A 17,895-nucleotide genomic window follows, 5' to 3' on the forward strand; every position below is an offset into this window, starting at 1 on the left:
CCTTCTGGACATTCCGGCGGAGCAGGCTCTTGGAGAGTGGCTTCGTGGATCCAGGTGTCAATTTCCCACTGGATGGGGCTAACGATGAGGTCAGTGGGAATGATGTTTTCTGGCTCGATAGTAGCATCGTAGGAGAATTGTCTGGATAAAGCATCAGCAGGAATGTTCTTGGATCCGGGACGGTAGGTGATCTTGAACTGGAAATGTGTGAAGAACAATGCCCATCTTGCCTGACGGGGGTTGAGTCATTTGGCTTCTCGAAGGTATTGAAGGTTTTTATGGTCCGTGATGATGGTAAACGGATGATTAGCCCCTTCCAGCCAATGACGCCACTCTTCCAAGGCGAGTTTGATGGCAAGTAACTCACGATTGCCTACATCGTAATTTTGCTCCGCCGGAGACAGTTTCTTGGAGTAGTAGGCACAGGGATGGAGGAGAGTGGACTCACCAGCTGCTTGAGACAGCACTGCTCCGCCGCCGATGGTGGATGCATCTACCTCAACTACGAACGGAAGATCGGGGTTGGGATGGTGTAGGAGGGGAGCAGTGCTGAAAATCTTCTTAAGTTGTTGGAATGCTTCGTGGGCAGAGCTGGTCCAGACCAGATGTTTGGGTCGACCACGTAGGAGGGAGGTCAGAGGTGCAGTGATGATGCTGTAATCCTTTATGAATCGGCGGTAGAAGTTGGAAAACCCCAGGAAGCGTTGCAGTTCCTTAACTGTACTGGGTTTGGGCCATTTTAGGATGGACTGCACCTTCTCCAGGTTCATTTGCACACCCTCGGGGCTGATGTTATAACCCAGGAACTGAATCTTAGTCTGGTGGAACTCACACTTCTCAAGCTTGAGGTACAGCTGATGTTGGCGCAAGACTTGAAGGACCTGACGGACGTGCTGGCGATGTTCGGCCTGGTTCCGGGAATAAATCAAAATGTCGTCAATATAGACGACCACAAACTTATGCAGAAATTCCCGGAACACCTCGTTCATAAACGTTTGGAAGACAGAGGGACTGATGGACAAACCGTAGGGCATAACCAAATATTCATAGTGGCCAGCAGGTGTTATGAATGCTGTTTTCCACTCGTCTCCCTCACGAATACGAACGAGGTTATAAGCACTCCGCAGGTCCAGCTTGGAGAAGATGTGAGCCCCACGGAGTTCCTCGAGGGTGGCAGGAACAGGTGGAAGAGGGTATGGTTGTTGGAGTATGTTGGCATTAAGTTGACGGTAATCAATGCAGGGACGGAGACCTCCATCCTTCTTACCCACGAAGAAGAAGCTTGAGGCAGCTGGTGAGGTGGACTGTCGAATGAATCCTTGCTTCAAAGCTTCCTGGATGTACTCCTCCATCGCCTGGCGCTCCGGGTTCGACAGAGGGTAGACGCGTCCTTTGGGTAATTGTGCCCCAGGTAGCAGGTCGATGGAACAGTCCCATGGCCGGTGAGGAGGAAGTTGGGTGGCAGCTTGCTTGCTGAAGACGTCCTCGTAATCCTCATACTCCGCTGGGATCTCCATATTGCTGTCCGTCTCAGGACTTTCAATCTTGGTTGAAAATACCGGATCCGCCCACGTCCGAGTGGTTTTCCTTGGATGGTCTTGACGGAAAGTGCAGGACTATGGCGGTGACGTGGCAAGCGTAAGAGATCTATGCATTCTTGTGAGATGAAGTTTCCCGATGAGCCTGAGTCAAGGAGAGCAGAAACACAAAGATCTTGTTCAGCAGTACGCAGTGTCACAGGTATAAGAGTCAGGTGAGCAGTTTCAATGTCTGATTGAATAGTACTCACCACCGGACGTGGGGGTCTGACAGGACAGGTTCGTAGGAGATGACCCGGTTGTCCACAGTATAAACAGAGTCTTTCCTTGATGCGGCGTTGGCGTTCTGACCATGATAGACGTGTGGAATCGATTTGCATTGGTTCTGGTACTGGAGAGCAAGCTGCCACCATAGCGGGCTGAGGAGCGGTTTCAGATGTCTCATTCCATCCGCTAGCCGCCTCCAGCGTCCGGAAATGGAGGGTGTACTCGTGGATGGAAGAAGAACCTTGTTGCAGTCGGAAGAGCTGATCAGAAACGGTGAGTACGCCTGTGTTTGAACTGAAAACCTCAGAAAAATGACAGGTGAATTGCTCAAAATACAGAACTATTGGAGTTTTAGCTTGCCATATTGACTTCGCCCATTGTAGAGCTTTTCCGGTGAGTAGAGAAATGAGAAACGCTACCTTAGATTCGTCCGTAGAAAATTGCTGTGGTTGCATCTTGATATATAGTTGGACTTGCAGTAGGAAACCGCTACACTCAGCCGCTTCTCCCGAATATGTGTTTGGCAAAGCCATGGGACTTCCTGAGGCAGATGGCGGCGCGGGAGATGGTGTTAGCGCCGCTTTGAAGGTTTTGATGAGTTCGGTGAGTTGATCTGGTGCAGGTGTTTCCTCGTTGTCCATTATGTTGTAGGTCTGATCTTCTGTCACAGCACAGAGGGAGGCAGAGACGGAGGTGAGTGTATAAGATAAAAGGTAAGTTTATTAACAGGTTTGGTGGTGATAGTTCTTATCTGAGATGTCCAGCGTTCTGGTAAGTAAATCCAACTGTGGAACCAGGAAACCATAGAGTCCACAGGAAGAGCATGCAGGGGTGTGATCGGTAGATCAGACAACGAGGAATGATTCAGTCCGTGTATATATAGGGGAGCTGATTGGATCCAGGTGAGTAATCAGTAATCAGGTGACAGTGAACGTGTGTGTGTGTCTTCAGGGGGCGTGGCTGGTGGATCTTGTTGTGGTAGAACTCTGATAATATTCTAATTTTTTGGCACATACCTGTATTTTAAAAAATGTATGTTAAGAACTTTCAAAATAATTTCTTAATCTTCCATTTGTGAAGGCTCAATATTTTTTGCAGCGTAGTTTGATGACACCATGGTTGAGTGTAAAATAAGGGGAGTTGTTCAGTCATAAAGAAATTATGTTTTTTGAGGAAAACATTTCAGGATTTCTCTCCATATAATGGACTTCTATGGTGCCCCCAAGTCTGAACTTCCAAAATGCGGTTTAAATGCAACTTTAAAGGGCTCTAATGATCCCAGCCGAGAAAGAAGGGTCTTATCTATCGAAACAATCGGTTGTTTTCTAAAAACATTGACCATTTATATACTTTTTAAGCTCAAATGCTCATCTTGTCTAGCTCTGTGTGAACTCTGTGTATTCCGGTTCAAGCCAGTTAGGCTATGGTCAAAAACTCCCATCTCATTTTCTCCTCCAACTTCAAAATTGTCCTACATCGCTGCAGACTGTTATGAAACAGAATACGCTAGATAAGATCCTTCTTTCTCAGCTGAGGTTGTTTAGAGCCCTTTAAAGCTGCATTTAAACTGCATTTTGGAAGTTCAAACTCGGGGACACCACAGAAGTCCACTATATGGAGAGAAATCTTAAAATGTTTTTCTTAAAAACAATTTCTCTACTAGCCTGGCAAGCCAGACCCACATAAATGTAGGGTCTGGGCACTCTCCATAGACAGGGCTCAACCGGAGGGGTGGGATAAACGGTTGTCTTTCAAACTCCTCTCCACGCAATAGGATAGCGCTACAGCCAATCAGAGACGTAGTCGGTCAGGTGACGTAGTCAGAGCGACGAAGATTTTTAACAAAAATCAGTGCACTGTGCAGTCTGTCAGCTAAATAATAGACATAGATGGGCACTAAACCTTTAAAAGTAAACAAAAACATGCACAGACAAATCCAAATTACACCCTGCGGCTCGTGACGATACATTGATGTCCTAAGACAAGAAACGATCGGTTTTTGCAAGAAAATGAACAGTATTTATATAATTTTCTTTTTACCTTTGATACACACCCACGTCCATCTGTCATGAGCACGAGTTTAGCATATCTATGATTCGACTCGTCACATGTGAACGCGCTTTGATGTAGTATACGCAAACACCGAAAGGGGAAATATGTAAAAAAAAAAGTCCAGGATGAGTTTGCGCAAGCAAACGTAATCTTTTTCAGCTTTAAATGGGTTTGAACAACCAGGACAAGCGCAAGTAATTACCATTTTGAATAGCCGCTATATCCACAATCTCTGTGCACTGTGTGAACAATAAGTGTCGTATACACGCCACAGATCGCTTCCGGTGTTTGCGTATTCTACACCACAGCGCGTTCAGATGTAACGAGCTCCTGCTCAGGACACATGGACGTGGCTGTGTATCAAAAGTAAAAAATTATATAAATACTGTTCAGTTTTCCACGCTTAATTCACGGAACCAGGAATTCATGTCTGACGGAATTTATGGTCGCAGGTCAGTCGTCATCATGTTAAGCCCGCCCACCGACTCGTGATTGGCCCGGTACATCTTGGATTTTTCGGAAATTTAAGTGAATTGAGAGTAACTAGACTGACCTTGGAAGCAAATGTAATTTGCTGCCGCTAGGGGCGCGTCTAGATTCTAGGCTATTTCTCTACTACTGAAGAAAGAAAGACATGAACATCTTGGATGACAAGGGGTGAGTAAATTCTCTGTAAATGTTTGTTCTGGAAGTGAACTTGAATTATTAACATCGCTGTAGTATGAAGCAAAGTTGTGGAAGCGATACAAGGTCGCTGGAGCGATTGCTAATGAGAGACATACACAAGTCAGCAAAATATATAACACTGTTCTAGTGATTTTTGGATATTATAATCAAAAAATGTGACATATTGTGCCTTTAAGATAATTTTCAATGCTAATTCATATTAGTTGGCATATGTTAACGCTATTTCAGTGTTAATTTGATGGAATATCAGTTCTATTTTCAGTGTAATTGCTATATACTGCATCAGTGGCACGCTTTTAGTTACAGCAGACAATTTTGACTCATCTCTGAGTGTGTGTAATTGAACAGGAAATGCTTTTACTGTAAACCACAACATTATAATTATAACACTTATGCAGCTATCAGCATAAGACTGGTGAGATACCAACACTGCCTATATGAAGTAATATTCAATCATTTAACTCATATTGTAACCCCATTTGCAAGACCACGCCCTTTTTGAAAAAAAAAAAACTCCCACAGAAATGATGTCAGTAATTCCTCTATAAGTGCCTTTTATTGCAAACACCATCTACAAGTGACAATAGTGCAAAACAATGCTACACATATTGATGGATTTTGATGCAAGAGAACAACAGAGGATGGCTTTTTCACTGAAGGAAGTGTTATTATGAATTTTTGACCAGATGGTTTATAATTAAAATGCCTCAATTATGGATTTGTTTCTTACAAACATGCAGATTTTCAATCAGTTGTGTCGATTACTTTTGCATTATTGTGATGTTCTAATCAGCTGTTTGGACTCTCATTCTGACGGCACCCATTCATTGCAAAGGATCCACTGGCGAGCAGGTGATGTAATGCTAAATTTCTTCAAAATCTGTTTAGATGTAGAAACAAAGAATGGATAAATTCTCAGCTAAATTTTAATTTCTGGGTGAACTATTCCTTTAGGTTGAAAATAAATTCCATTCAATTTCCTATTTTATGGAGTCTATAAATGCACTTTAGTCATTGTTTGTTATCGACTAAATCCTTCTGTGCCATCTAACAATTACTCTCTTTTTCCAATTCGAAAGTCTGTCTGAGGCTTTCAGAGAGTGACTGACATTCCCACTTTTTCACATTAGTTCCTGTTGAGTCCATGTGTGTGTCAGTGTCAGTTAAGTCGGACATGTTCCACCCCGTGATGGCTGATTAGTGTTTGACAGACACAGAGGGTCAAACCAAGGGCAAAATCAATAACACAACTTTTCAATTCCTCCCAGAAAAAATCTTAATATAACAACAGAGCTTCTGAGGAAAAGATGATAGCCACTGGATATTCACATTGAGCGATCCGCTCAACCCTATTCATTTTAAAATAAATACAACAGCAATTAGAGATCAGTAATTACATCTAAAAGACTTTCTGATTACATTTAATTAACCAGTACATGGACTGAGATATATTTTCAGAACAATAACTTGAAGTTTTTAGATATGAAAGCTTTCTTTGAAATCTTATGAAACCTGCTAATTTATGAGGAGGCAAGATGATTATTTTAATTATTTCAATTCAGGAGCCCCAGCGGATATCATCAAATTCCTTGATCCAAATCTGACAAATACCAAACTGAGTATGTGTCTCAAAAAGCAGATGGTGATGCAGATTGAATGAGTCAATGGATAACCTCTCCATTCCTCCTTCAGTTCCCATGGCAATAGAATGCCTGTGGGTTGCAGGTTAATCTAGACAGAACACTTTAAAAAGAGCTCTAAGCACATTTTATTGCCTTAATTCTCATAATCAATAAGTGATTATTTCATATGCTTAGCCAGAGGTTACTTCCTGTGCTGAATACAGCAAGTTTAACTAGTATATGAGAATTTTGCACATAGGCAATGGAGCTTCAGCCTTTATATTTTTGCACTGCTGATCTTGGTATCTAATTTTACCAAGTACAGTACAATGATCTATTGCAAAGAACTACCACCTGCTTTCTAATAATTGATTGGTTAGGTCATCTTGCAAAAAATGAATGCATTTGGCAAAGAAGATGGATACATTTATTTTTAATTTAATTACAAATGAAATAAAAAGTATGCTAATTTATTCTCATAGGATTGTCTTCCCACACAATGTGGTGCCAACGACTGTATCTATCCGACAGAGGTCAAGGCAATATATTATAAAAGAGTCAATATATCATTTACCAAATGTTCCACAGCTAAAATATGAGTCATGTTAATAACACACTCGACAAGTAAGTGAAATTGCTGGAGTGTAACCAACTGTTAACTGCTGTTTATTATAGTAATTAGAGGTGCTACAAATTTAGGTGTATTACAATGTAGGCGCTTTCTGTGGTCATTGATTTTGCGGTTGGGTTAAAAAGAGAAAATGTCAGGCAAAATCTGATTTTAATCTGATCATCTGATGTTGTGCCTCTAAATGAATTTACCCTGCAGATTTTTGTCGAAGTTTTCAACATCTTGCAAAATGTTGCAAAAACCAGGTTATATAAATTAGCAGATGACTTTTAAGGAAAAGCTTACTTTGGGACAGACGGATCATAGACTTTAAGAGATAGTTCAGCTCGTTATCTGAACTTTCCGTTTGCAGTGACATTTACTGAAATGTCTGAAACGCATTTAAAATAGTCTCCATTTCACTCCCAGTAAGAACAGATAAGAGAAAGACAGCAAGGTGACTTTCAGCTTTAGGAGTGACAGATAACCCATTAAAACCTGGTGAAAGAGAGAGATAGAGGAAGTGAGGGAAGCATAGAGATGAGATAATGCTAATAGGTTAGTGTCATGCGAAAAATTCTCTGCCTTCGGATCACATGGGCTTAAAGCTTGTGAATGGTTAAATGTCTTGGATATACTGCTGCCTATGGTCTTGCCCGTCAGACGAATGTCAGGAATAGTTTTATAGCACTGTAGTATTTTTCTTCTGTTGGCTTTCATCATTGTCAGTTTGGCTGTATTGAGTTAATCAGACAGACAGGCTTCCCCCCTCTGGTGCCAGACGAGGTCAGGACAAAATCTGCAGTTCACTGCTGTGAATCAACTCATTACACTGGAGAGAGAATTGAGGGGAAAATAACTATTCTCACTTAAACAGTGTCAAATGACAGCAGAAATACTCCACAAAAAAGTCAATCCACTATGTTGCTGAAAAGACCTGCACAAATTTCAATGCTGTTAATGTCGTTTAGCAGACTGGTTAATGTCGTTTAGCAATTAAATACAGTATCTCACAAAAGTAAGTACACCCCTCACATTTCAGCAACTATTTTAGTATACCTTCTCAAGGGACAATACTATAGAAATTAAACTTGGATATATTTTAGAGTAGTCAATGTGCAGCTTGTATAGCAGTATAGACTGTCCTCTGAAAATAACTCAACGTCCATTATTGTCAAAATAGCTGGCAGCAAAAGTGAGTACACCCCAAATGATAACAGCAGTATGTTGTTAAACCATGCAAAGCCACATGTCCTATTCATTCATGTTTATGTTTTTGTCTGCTTGACGGGATCATACAAGGTTGTGTAACTTGTATTAGAGCAATTCAAATTTGGTGCTTTAAGTACAATTTTCTCATACTGGCCACTGGATGTTCAACATGGCACCTCATGGTAAAAAACTCTCTGAGGATTTAAGAATTAGAATTGTTGCTCTCCAAAAAGATGGCCAAGGCTATTAGAGGTTCAGTAACACCATAAAACCAAGTTACACTACAGTGGTCAGGGTCATACAGAGGTTTTCCAAGATGGGTTCCATACGGAACAGGCCTTGCAAGGGTCAATCAACGAAGTTGAGTACTTGTTCTGTGCGTCAGGTGCAGAACCTGGCTTCAAAAAACAGATGCATGAGTGCTGCCAGCATTGTTTTAAAGGTTTAATGGTGTCAGTGCTCCGACCATAAGCCACACATTGCAACAAGTTGGTTTGCCTGGGCGTCGTCCCAGAAGGAAGCCTCATCTGAAGCTGGCTCACATAAAAGCCCACAAACAGTTTGCATGAATTACTGGAACCATGTCCTGTGGTCTGATGAGACTAAGATAAACTTGTTTGGCTCAGATGGTGTCCAGCATGTGTGGCGATGCCCTGGTGAGGAGTACCAAGAAAATTGTGTCTTGCCTACAGTCAAGCATGGTGGTGGTAGCATCATGGTCTGGGGCTGCATGAGTGCTGCTGGTACTGGGGAGCTGCAGTTCATTGCAGGAAACATGGATTCCATTATGCACTGTACATTCTGAAGCTGAACATGATGCCTTCCATTCAGAAACTAGGCAGAACGGCAGTTTTCCAACATGAAAACGACCCCAAACACACCACCAAGATGACAACTGCCTGAGGAAGCTGAAGGTAAAGGTAATGGGGTGGTATTCTCCAGACCTGAACCATATTAAGCACCTGTGGGGCATCCTCAAGCGTAAAGTGGAGAAGCACCATGTTTCTAACATCCAGCAGCTTGTGATGATATAGAGGAGTGGAAGAGGATCCCAGCAACAATCTGTGCAGCTGTGGTCAATTCTATGCACAGGATTATTAAGGCAGTGCCAGATAACAATGGCGCTAACACAAAATATTGACACTATGGACAAGTTTACTTAGTCCAAGTTTACTCACTTTTGCTGACAGCTATTTTGACAATAATGGCTGTATGCTGAGTAATTTTCAGGGGAAAGTAAATCTATACTGCTATGCAAGCTGCACATTGACTGTCCAAGTTTCATTTTTATAGGATTGTCCCTTGAGAAGATATACTAAAATGGTTGCTGAAATGTGAGGGATGTACTCACTTTTGTGAGATACTGTATTTTTATTGGTCATGATAAAGGGATAGTTCAAAGAAAAATTCAAAAGTGGTGAAAATGTACTTACTCTCAGGCAAACCAAGATGTAGATGAATTTGTTTCTTCATCAGACTAGATTTGAAGAAATGTAGCATTACATCACTTGCTCACCAATCAATCCTCCAGTGTTGGGCAGTAGCGTCGCTACAAGTAGTGACGCTATTAGCTTAACTACATTTCTCAGTAGTGTGGTGGTAGCGTCGCTGTTTTCTGAATCAAATAGCTTTTCAGTAGCTAAGCTATTATTTTGATCAAGTAATGCGGTAGCGTCAACAAAAGCTACAAGCTATATATTGTTCTATACTTTAAGCTCAGATCGGAAATATAACTGCTACGGATCACTGATCCTGGGTCAGTAAGCGACGTCACTGCCACTAAACCTTGTGATGTCATTGGCTCATTAAACTGTCAGTCAAACCGTATTATTATTCCCGCCTCTTTTGTGAATGAAGTGTGGCGCGCATTTTGAAGCATCTCAGCGTGTTTGCAGACTTGAGGTAAATAAAGACGTGTTGATTGAAAAGTACATGTTTTCTGTATTTATAACACAGCACTGTATTTGTAAAGGCTAATGGTTTTTTGCATTCGAGGAGATGAGAAAAGTGTGTCTTAGTCTAGCACTTGTTGTCGAGACTTTTGTTATTGATATTTTAGCTAAATGTCAGAAAAAAACTGAGCGCCCACATAGCAACAGAAAACTGTATAATCTGCAATGCAAAACGTAGTATTAGAACTAGTGATGGGCGCCTTGATTTTAGTATTTGAAGCAGGCTAGTGCTCTGGGAAGATCTCAGTACAAAGCTTACCCAATGCATAATAATTTTGCTTCAAATACATTGCAGATATGGAAACATTTGTATTTGTGGAAAGAGAGGTAGTCTACATAAGCCCAACTTTACTTTCAGTTTCACATTTAATTTGTTTTGGATTGTTTAGGCAAATTTATTTATTTATTTCATCATTGTTCTGTTCTGAATAAGATTAAAGTTAAAGTATTTGTTGTGGAGTGAGGGAAATAATGTCATAACATTACGCTGTAGGCCTGTTTATTTCAGAATATAATAAAATGTGACTTATAGGCCTAGCCGCTGTGACCTGTCGGTTTAATTTTTCCTTTCAAAGACTTACAATTTACGTTAATGTGTTTTACCTTCTGCAAACGAAAATAGCCGCTTGATTCGGTTATATATTCTTACTGTCAGTTAACAAATTTACAAAAGAATTTAGCTTTGCTTCCCAGATAGTAACAGGGTCTGGGCCAAATCTGGCTTACATTCCACACTTGTCTTTTATTCACAGTCTTGACTGCAAAAGTTTGTGATTTGTTTTTATTTTTGTATTTGTTATGTACTATAGATTCTGACAATTAAAAAAATCAGGCTCCTGTATTCATGAAATCAATCACTATCTTTGTTCAAACACGGCAGTAAATTAAAGTGCTGTTTTTGTGCGGTCTGTCATATTTTAATAGCTATATACAACAAATCTACAGCGCTTCCATTAGGCTATTTTTTACGAAGCTGTCAACACTGTAAACTCTGACGACATGCAATCAGTTGACGAACACCCATTCATATATAGACTATGTTATTCAATAATATGTATAAAATTATTTTATTTACAAATTTTGTGTTTTCCCTGTTTTATTCATTTAATATTGTGAAACTGGTGCCATTGCTTTTTTTTTTTTTCAAGAAAGAATTCAACCCCCCAAAATATGAGATAAATCCAGCCCCTTTACATGATACAGATTTTTGTTGCCAAACTGGTTTGGAAGAGTGGTTGAATAAACAATTAAACTGAACTTGTATGCCTGTATGACTGACAATTTAATTGATCACTGAGAGAGCATTGACTTGGTATGATGTTGGTTCAATAGAAAAATGACATTTTAAAAAATAGCTTAGATGTAGTGAACTACTTTTGCCATGATGCTGTAGCTTAGCTTGCTACATTACCCAAGGCTGTAGCTTTAGTGTAGTTAAGCTTCATTTAATGAAGAGTAACTGTTAGCTTAGCTCACTACATTTTCCAAGTAGCTTGCCCATCACTGCAATCCTCTGCAGTGAATGGGTACCGTCAGATACCAAACAGCTGTTAAAACATCACAATAATCCACAAGTAGTCCACACAACTCCAGTCCATGAATTAACCTTTGTGAAATGAAAGTGTGTCTGTGATAAAACTATCCATAATATTATAACAATATTGCTTTTTCCAGTAAAACTTTTGTCTTGTCTGAATCAGGAGCAAAATATGCACAGATCAGATCAAGCATCATGTACAAGCGAAAACAGCCAGAAACATTTGAAAACAAATATGCCAGTGGACCTTGATGTGAGAGGACAACAGAGGACAGACTTTTCCACTGGAGGAAGCATTAATATGGATTATGGACCCATAATATGGCCAGAAGCAATGGTTTAAATTTAAAACTCCTTAATGATGGATTTGTGTTTCATGAACAAGCAGTTTTTTTTCACTTTTTTTCACAAGATGATAATTGATGTCGTGTTATGTGGATTACTTGTGGATTACTGTGATGTTTACCAGCTGTGTGGACTCATTCTGATGGCACCTATTCACTGCAGAGGATCCACTAGTGAGCAAGTGATGTAGTTCTCCAAATCTGTTCCGATGAAGAACAAACTGCAGTTTGTTCAGTCCATGGCCTGAGGGTAAGTACATTTTCAGCAGCTATTCCTTTAAACTGTAGTCCACTTTAAGTCTGAGTGATTTCTGTGACATTAAACTACACTGAGAAATTATATCATCACTTAAAATAAGTACTGAAGCAGAGGTCTGAAAACACAGCAGCAAATACCCAGGGAGGAGATAATTCAATTTAGTACACACACATAATAGAAGAGCTTCAGGTAAGTGCATAAAGACTTGTCTTCAGGGGCAGAAGATCATTTAAACGCAACCAGCAAAATCTCAAGGTACTGCTGTGACGATTAGAAGAGAGTATAACTGAGGTATTTTCTCAGACAAGATACTGGCTTCTAAAAAATATTAATAACAGACAGTACAAATGTAAAATACCATTGATAAGACAAATAGACAACCCTGCCCTAATATCATGCCATTGGTTTATTTCTATTTATATCTATTTTTAGCTAGATAGGATCCGCAAAACAAAGCAATGTTGAACAGGCCTGGAACCCAGTGACTGTTTTGCACTCTTTATGTGGCCTAAATGCACCCATTTGACATGGCCACACTGCTGAGGACTATTACCTAACAGCCCATGAGGTAAAGTGTAGACCTGGATGAGGCTGAGAGGGTCAACAGTGTCATTTGGGGCAGCACAATGGTATTCATACAGTTCTTACTGTAAAAAAAAAAAAAAAAAAAAAAAAACATGTTGTATAAATGGCTTACATATAGTTGGCTGTATATTATAAAAGTTTGTAAGACAGTGTATGAGTTATTAATTGGCAGAGAGAAGTGCTATGGATGTCATAAAAGGTGTCATTTTGTAATTGTCATTTTGAAGGCACTGAATCAGGATACATGACACTTCTGTAAAAGCTTCAGACGGAGGCACCAGACCTCCAAACTCAGGCTGTAAAGAAGAAAAAGCATTCTTACCAAATGATTCTTTCATTTCGATCTCTCGCTCTTGCTCCTAGAAAATTGCCTTCTGTGTTTCGTCCCTGCTTCTTTCATCGTGCTACTTCTACAAGAAACCTAAAGCCAGTTTCACAAAACAATTCTTCTCAGAATGTTTTGTATTACAGAAAATACGGTAACACTTTATTTTAAGGATCAGGAATTAGACAGTAATTAATGACTAATAACTGCATTTGTAAGTGACTAGTTATGGACTTGTATGCCTTATAAGGCCTTTATTGGTTGTTGTCTTATTTTTGTCTTATAGAACCTTTATACTTCTGTCCTAACAGTGTTAATTAGCTAAACATAAAACAAACTAATAGCCTGTATTGTGTGAATTACACACTTTATAAGTTCTCAATACACTATGTGAATGTGTAGCTTATAAGTATAAAATAAATATAGAATGGGCATTTCATCACAGACATTTCAATTAACAGAAAAACACTTTTACACAAAAGCACAGTCTTTCTAGCAGTTGTTCCATACTAACAAATGATTTAAAAACTAAATATTCCCCATTCCCTGAATTTATTAATAGCTAACAAGCAAATTTCTCACTAATACATTCAGTATTAGTTTAGATTATGTTCCCTATTCTAAAGTAGAAAAGCAACATGAAAGTTTGCAGATGTGTCTCATCTGTTCTCTTGTTGAACCATCAAACAATAAAGACAGAATTCTTCACTGCAATCTTTCATGTCTCTTTTCTACTTTAGAATAGGGAACATAATCTTAAGTAATACTTATTAGTGAGAAATGTGCTTGTTAGCTGTTAATAAATTAAGGGAATGGGGAATATTTTGTTTATTAATCATTTATTAGTATGGAACAACTGCTAGAAGACTGCTTTTGTGTAACTGTTTTTCAGCTAATTTAAATGTCTGATGAAATTCCTATTCTATATTTATTTCATACTTATAAGCTACACATTCGCATAGTGTACTGAGAACTTATAAAGTTTGTAATTCGCACTATACAAGCTATTAGTTTGTTTTATGTTTAGCTAATTAGTACACTGTTAGGACAGAAACAAATATAAAGGGTCTATAAGACCAACATAAGACAACAGCCAATAAAGGCCTTATAAATAGCTTGTAATGGCATATAAGTCCATAACTAGTCATTTACAAATGCAGTTATTAGTCATTAATTACTGTCTAATTCCTGATCCTTAAAATAAAGTGTTACCAAAAATACTTTAAAAGAATGTTCTTATCTTTATTTCAGAACAGTTTTAGAATTAAAACAAATAAGTAAATAAGATAATCTGTGGTTGCTGTGTAAAAAGATTAATACTGCAGATGAAAAGATGAAAGCTTTTACAGTGCTGATTGATGAAAAAGTTTTTAAGAAAATGTTTGAGAATTTACAAATGTTCAAAGAACAGTACATAGAGTAAATTATAAGAAATTTGTAAGAATGTGTTTTGATGTTTTGTCCAATTTTTTGTTTGTTTGTTAGTTTGTTTGGTAAGAGCTGCACTCATATAGTACAGTACTTTTCGAGCTGGTATTACATTTGAATTTTAATTTATCTTGCGATGGTTAAAAAGTATGTTCTATGTAGTATGAATATGGGTAGTATGAATGAAATTCAGAAATATACATCCACTATGTTGATATCATCATATGACCATTGTTTGGGAGTAACTTGTTACATGTATCTGTGTTACATAATTTAATTATAAAATAAATGTAACTGTAATCCATTACAGTTACTGAGGGGGAAAAGTGTGATTAAATTAGTTTCAAAACTAAAAATGTTAACGATTACAATGGTTACATCTGAATATTTCTTGTATTAATATTTACTATTTCCTAAGATTTTAATATCTGTATTTAACCTCAGAACAATCATAAATTTAGTAAAGTAATCTAAAAGTAATCAAATGTAATCTGTTACATTACTTAAATAGGGTAAATTACGTTTACAGAGTAACCATCCCAAAACTCATGGGATAGCAAAGTGTCTATTGAATGTGCACTTCAGAATCTTGGCAGAACTAGTAGGTCATCCAGGTACTTTTTGCCTACTGTTTTTTTTTTTTAATACTGCTCTTTTGGCATACTGTTTTCCACATATACTGTAGGGAAGTATTCCATTTCGGACGCAGTGATGGAGCCTAATAGGAAAGTCTGGTGAGCCTCCATCCAGATGAAGCAGAATGCCATAGAGGCTATGCGCTGCTCCAGCTGGCTAGCTTGGACATCCCATGAGCCTTTGGGCAGGGACAATGGGGCAGTAGACCTGCTAATACCAGATAAGCCCTTCCAAGGGCAGGTCCACTAAACTCTCTTACTGCTGACAAACACAGACGTGAAACCCATCAACAATGCTCCTTCATCACTTTTATCTGTTCCTTCCCTCCCTTGCTCTGCCTTCCCCTTATTGCATTCAACACTCACTCTCTTTCCCTCTATCTTTCAATTGGCCCTTTAGAAGTAATCCCAAAGGCTGTCAAGCCTTTCTTCACTCGTGAACCTCAAGTCTGGCTCCTGACTCGTCAATGAAAAGATGTTCGGTGTGTGACTGATTTTGGCATGAGCCAACTTGTGTGACACTCATACAGGGCATGACCCTTTGACCCTAAATTTATGGATGGGTAATGGAGCAGAGAGGAGATGCCAGATCCGAATTCCTTTTATCCGTCCCTCCTGAGTAGAACAGCCCAATCCATCTGTAAGGATTACATGGAGCTTTATGAACACACAGCGGGCCTGTTCTCCACTTTTTCTCTGTCTCACTCTGCCTCTCATCACTCAAGTGCTCATTCCCATTTTATCTAATCCACTCACACAGACCCTTTTACTGGGATTTGCTTTCCAAGCCACATAAATGACACATATCTGAGCTTTACCAGATATTTCACTACTAAATACTAACTATGTCCTGAAAGTTGTATTCCTTTTTTCTTGTATTCCTCATATGCAAGTTTAAGTGTCCATCCAAATCACCCAAATCCTAGTCTATAAGGTATAATCCTGCAAACAACATTGACTGTTTACATACACAACCAAACACTGATAACTATCAAACATTACCCATTTAAAAAGGGGAAAATTCAAGAAAAGTGGGAGGTTTTAGTGTTTTTCTTTAGTTTTGATTGAATATAAGCATATGTCTGTATAAAAAATGCATGTATTGAATACAGTGGTAAATGTATTTACCTGAAGAGTGAGAACTGTGTGAACAAAACAAAACAAAATGTGTTTAAGACCTTTATGTGATCAATCAAAAACACAAAACAAAAAGAGTGAGAACTGTGAAATGGATAAAACAAAACGTGTTTATGACCTTTAGATGATTAATCAAAACACAAAACAAAAAAGACTGAGAACTGTGTAATGGAAAAACAAAAAGGTTTTAAAACTTGTATGTTATTAATCAAAACACAAAACAAAAAGAGAACTGTGTAATTGATCAAACAAAAGTAAACATGTTTAAGACATTTACATGAATAATCAAATCAAATACCTTAAAAGTCCGTCGATATCGCCATTATTTATTACGGCTATTAACACGTTCTCCGACAAGCGGAAGCAATGAGACCTGTTTTCCGGGGTTGGTCAGGTGACGTTCGACATATACCCTATGCACACTCTAACGGCTAATATTGCCCACAACACACTGCGCCGTGAACGAGGATTCGATTAGAACTACAAACACGCATAAAAAGTGTTAAAAAACTACAAACATGGAGGATATGCGCGACCAACGGACAGGTAGAGAAAGGGGTTTGAGTGATAAATAATCAGTGTGTAACCTGATAAAAAATATTTTTAAAATGTTATCCGCGTTATATTCCATGTGCAGCAACATTTATAATGATAGGTTTGGTCATTAACGTTTAAATGCATAATTAAGCAAACACAAGAGCAGAGTTCTCGGCATGAAAGACTCGTTAAAGAACGTGCCTCTTAATTTCTCTCTAATACGGTAGGAAATTAAATTAAACGAAATGTAGATAATGTTAACTGTGATGATTGACAGGGCATTTTAAACAGTGACAGGATTCAGGTAACTAAGCAACAGAGGGTCCCTTAAAGAAGCAGTTATGACGAAGTAGTATGTCCCAAAGCTTGCCTACTATTCTGCTACATACTCAAAAGTATGTACTTTTCTTCACAAAAAGAGTACATACTTATAGGCTATAGTATAAGTCGGCGAATTGGGACGCAGCAAAACAAACCACAGTGAACATGGACAAAAAAGCTGATGGGACCGCTTTGGTTGGCCCTGTGGATGGGAAATTTTGTTATAAAAAACGAATGGATGGAAGCGTCGATAAGAGCATGGTTGTGTGCAAGCTATGCAACAAGGAATTCACATCTCACCGCAGCACATCGAGCCTATTGCTACACTTAATGGCAATATTGCACTGGTCTGTTGGACTTGGTTGGACAAAAATAAACAATATTTTGTTGCTTAAGCTTATGTATTCAGTCATTATTCAATGGTATACTAAAAATCCATATAAAAAAACTTACTTCTCACTGTTCTCAGGTCAAATATTTATATGCGATTAAAATGCGATTAATTTCGATTAATTAATTACAAAGCCTCTAATTAATTAGATTAATTTTTTTAATCGAGTCCCGGCCCTAATATATATATATATATATATATATATATATATATATATATATATATATATATATATATATATATATATGTATATATATATTTGAAAAACATTGAAAATATTGCCTTTGGATGGACAGTAGCTAATTACAAAGTCTAAACATATGCCATTTACAAAGTCTAAGCATATTTTCTTTTCTGCTGGTCACAAACAGACACCCCAAAGTGTGCAAAGTTTTCTACCACAGCACAGCTTCTATTTACACTATGGGCAAATAGCCCACCTTGTTGGCAGAGGTT

This window comes from Garra rufa, chromosome 17 (genome assembly GCF_049309525.1).
Source record: "Garra rufa chromosome 17, GarRuf1.0, whole genome shotgun sequence".
NCBI classification, from domain to species: domain Eukaryota; kingdom Metazoa; phylum Chordata; class Actinopteri; order Cypriniformes; family Cyprinidae; genus Garra; species Garra rufa.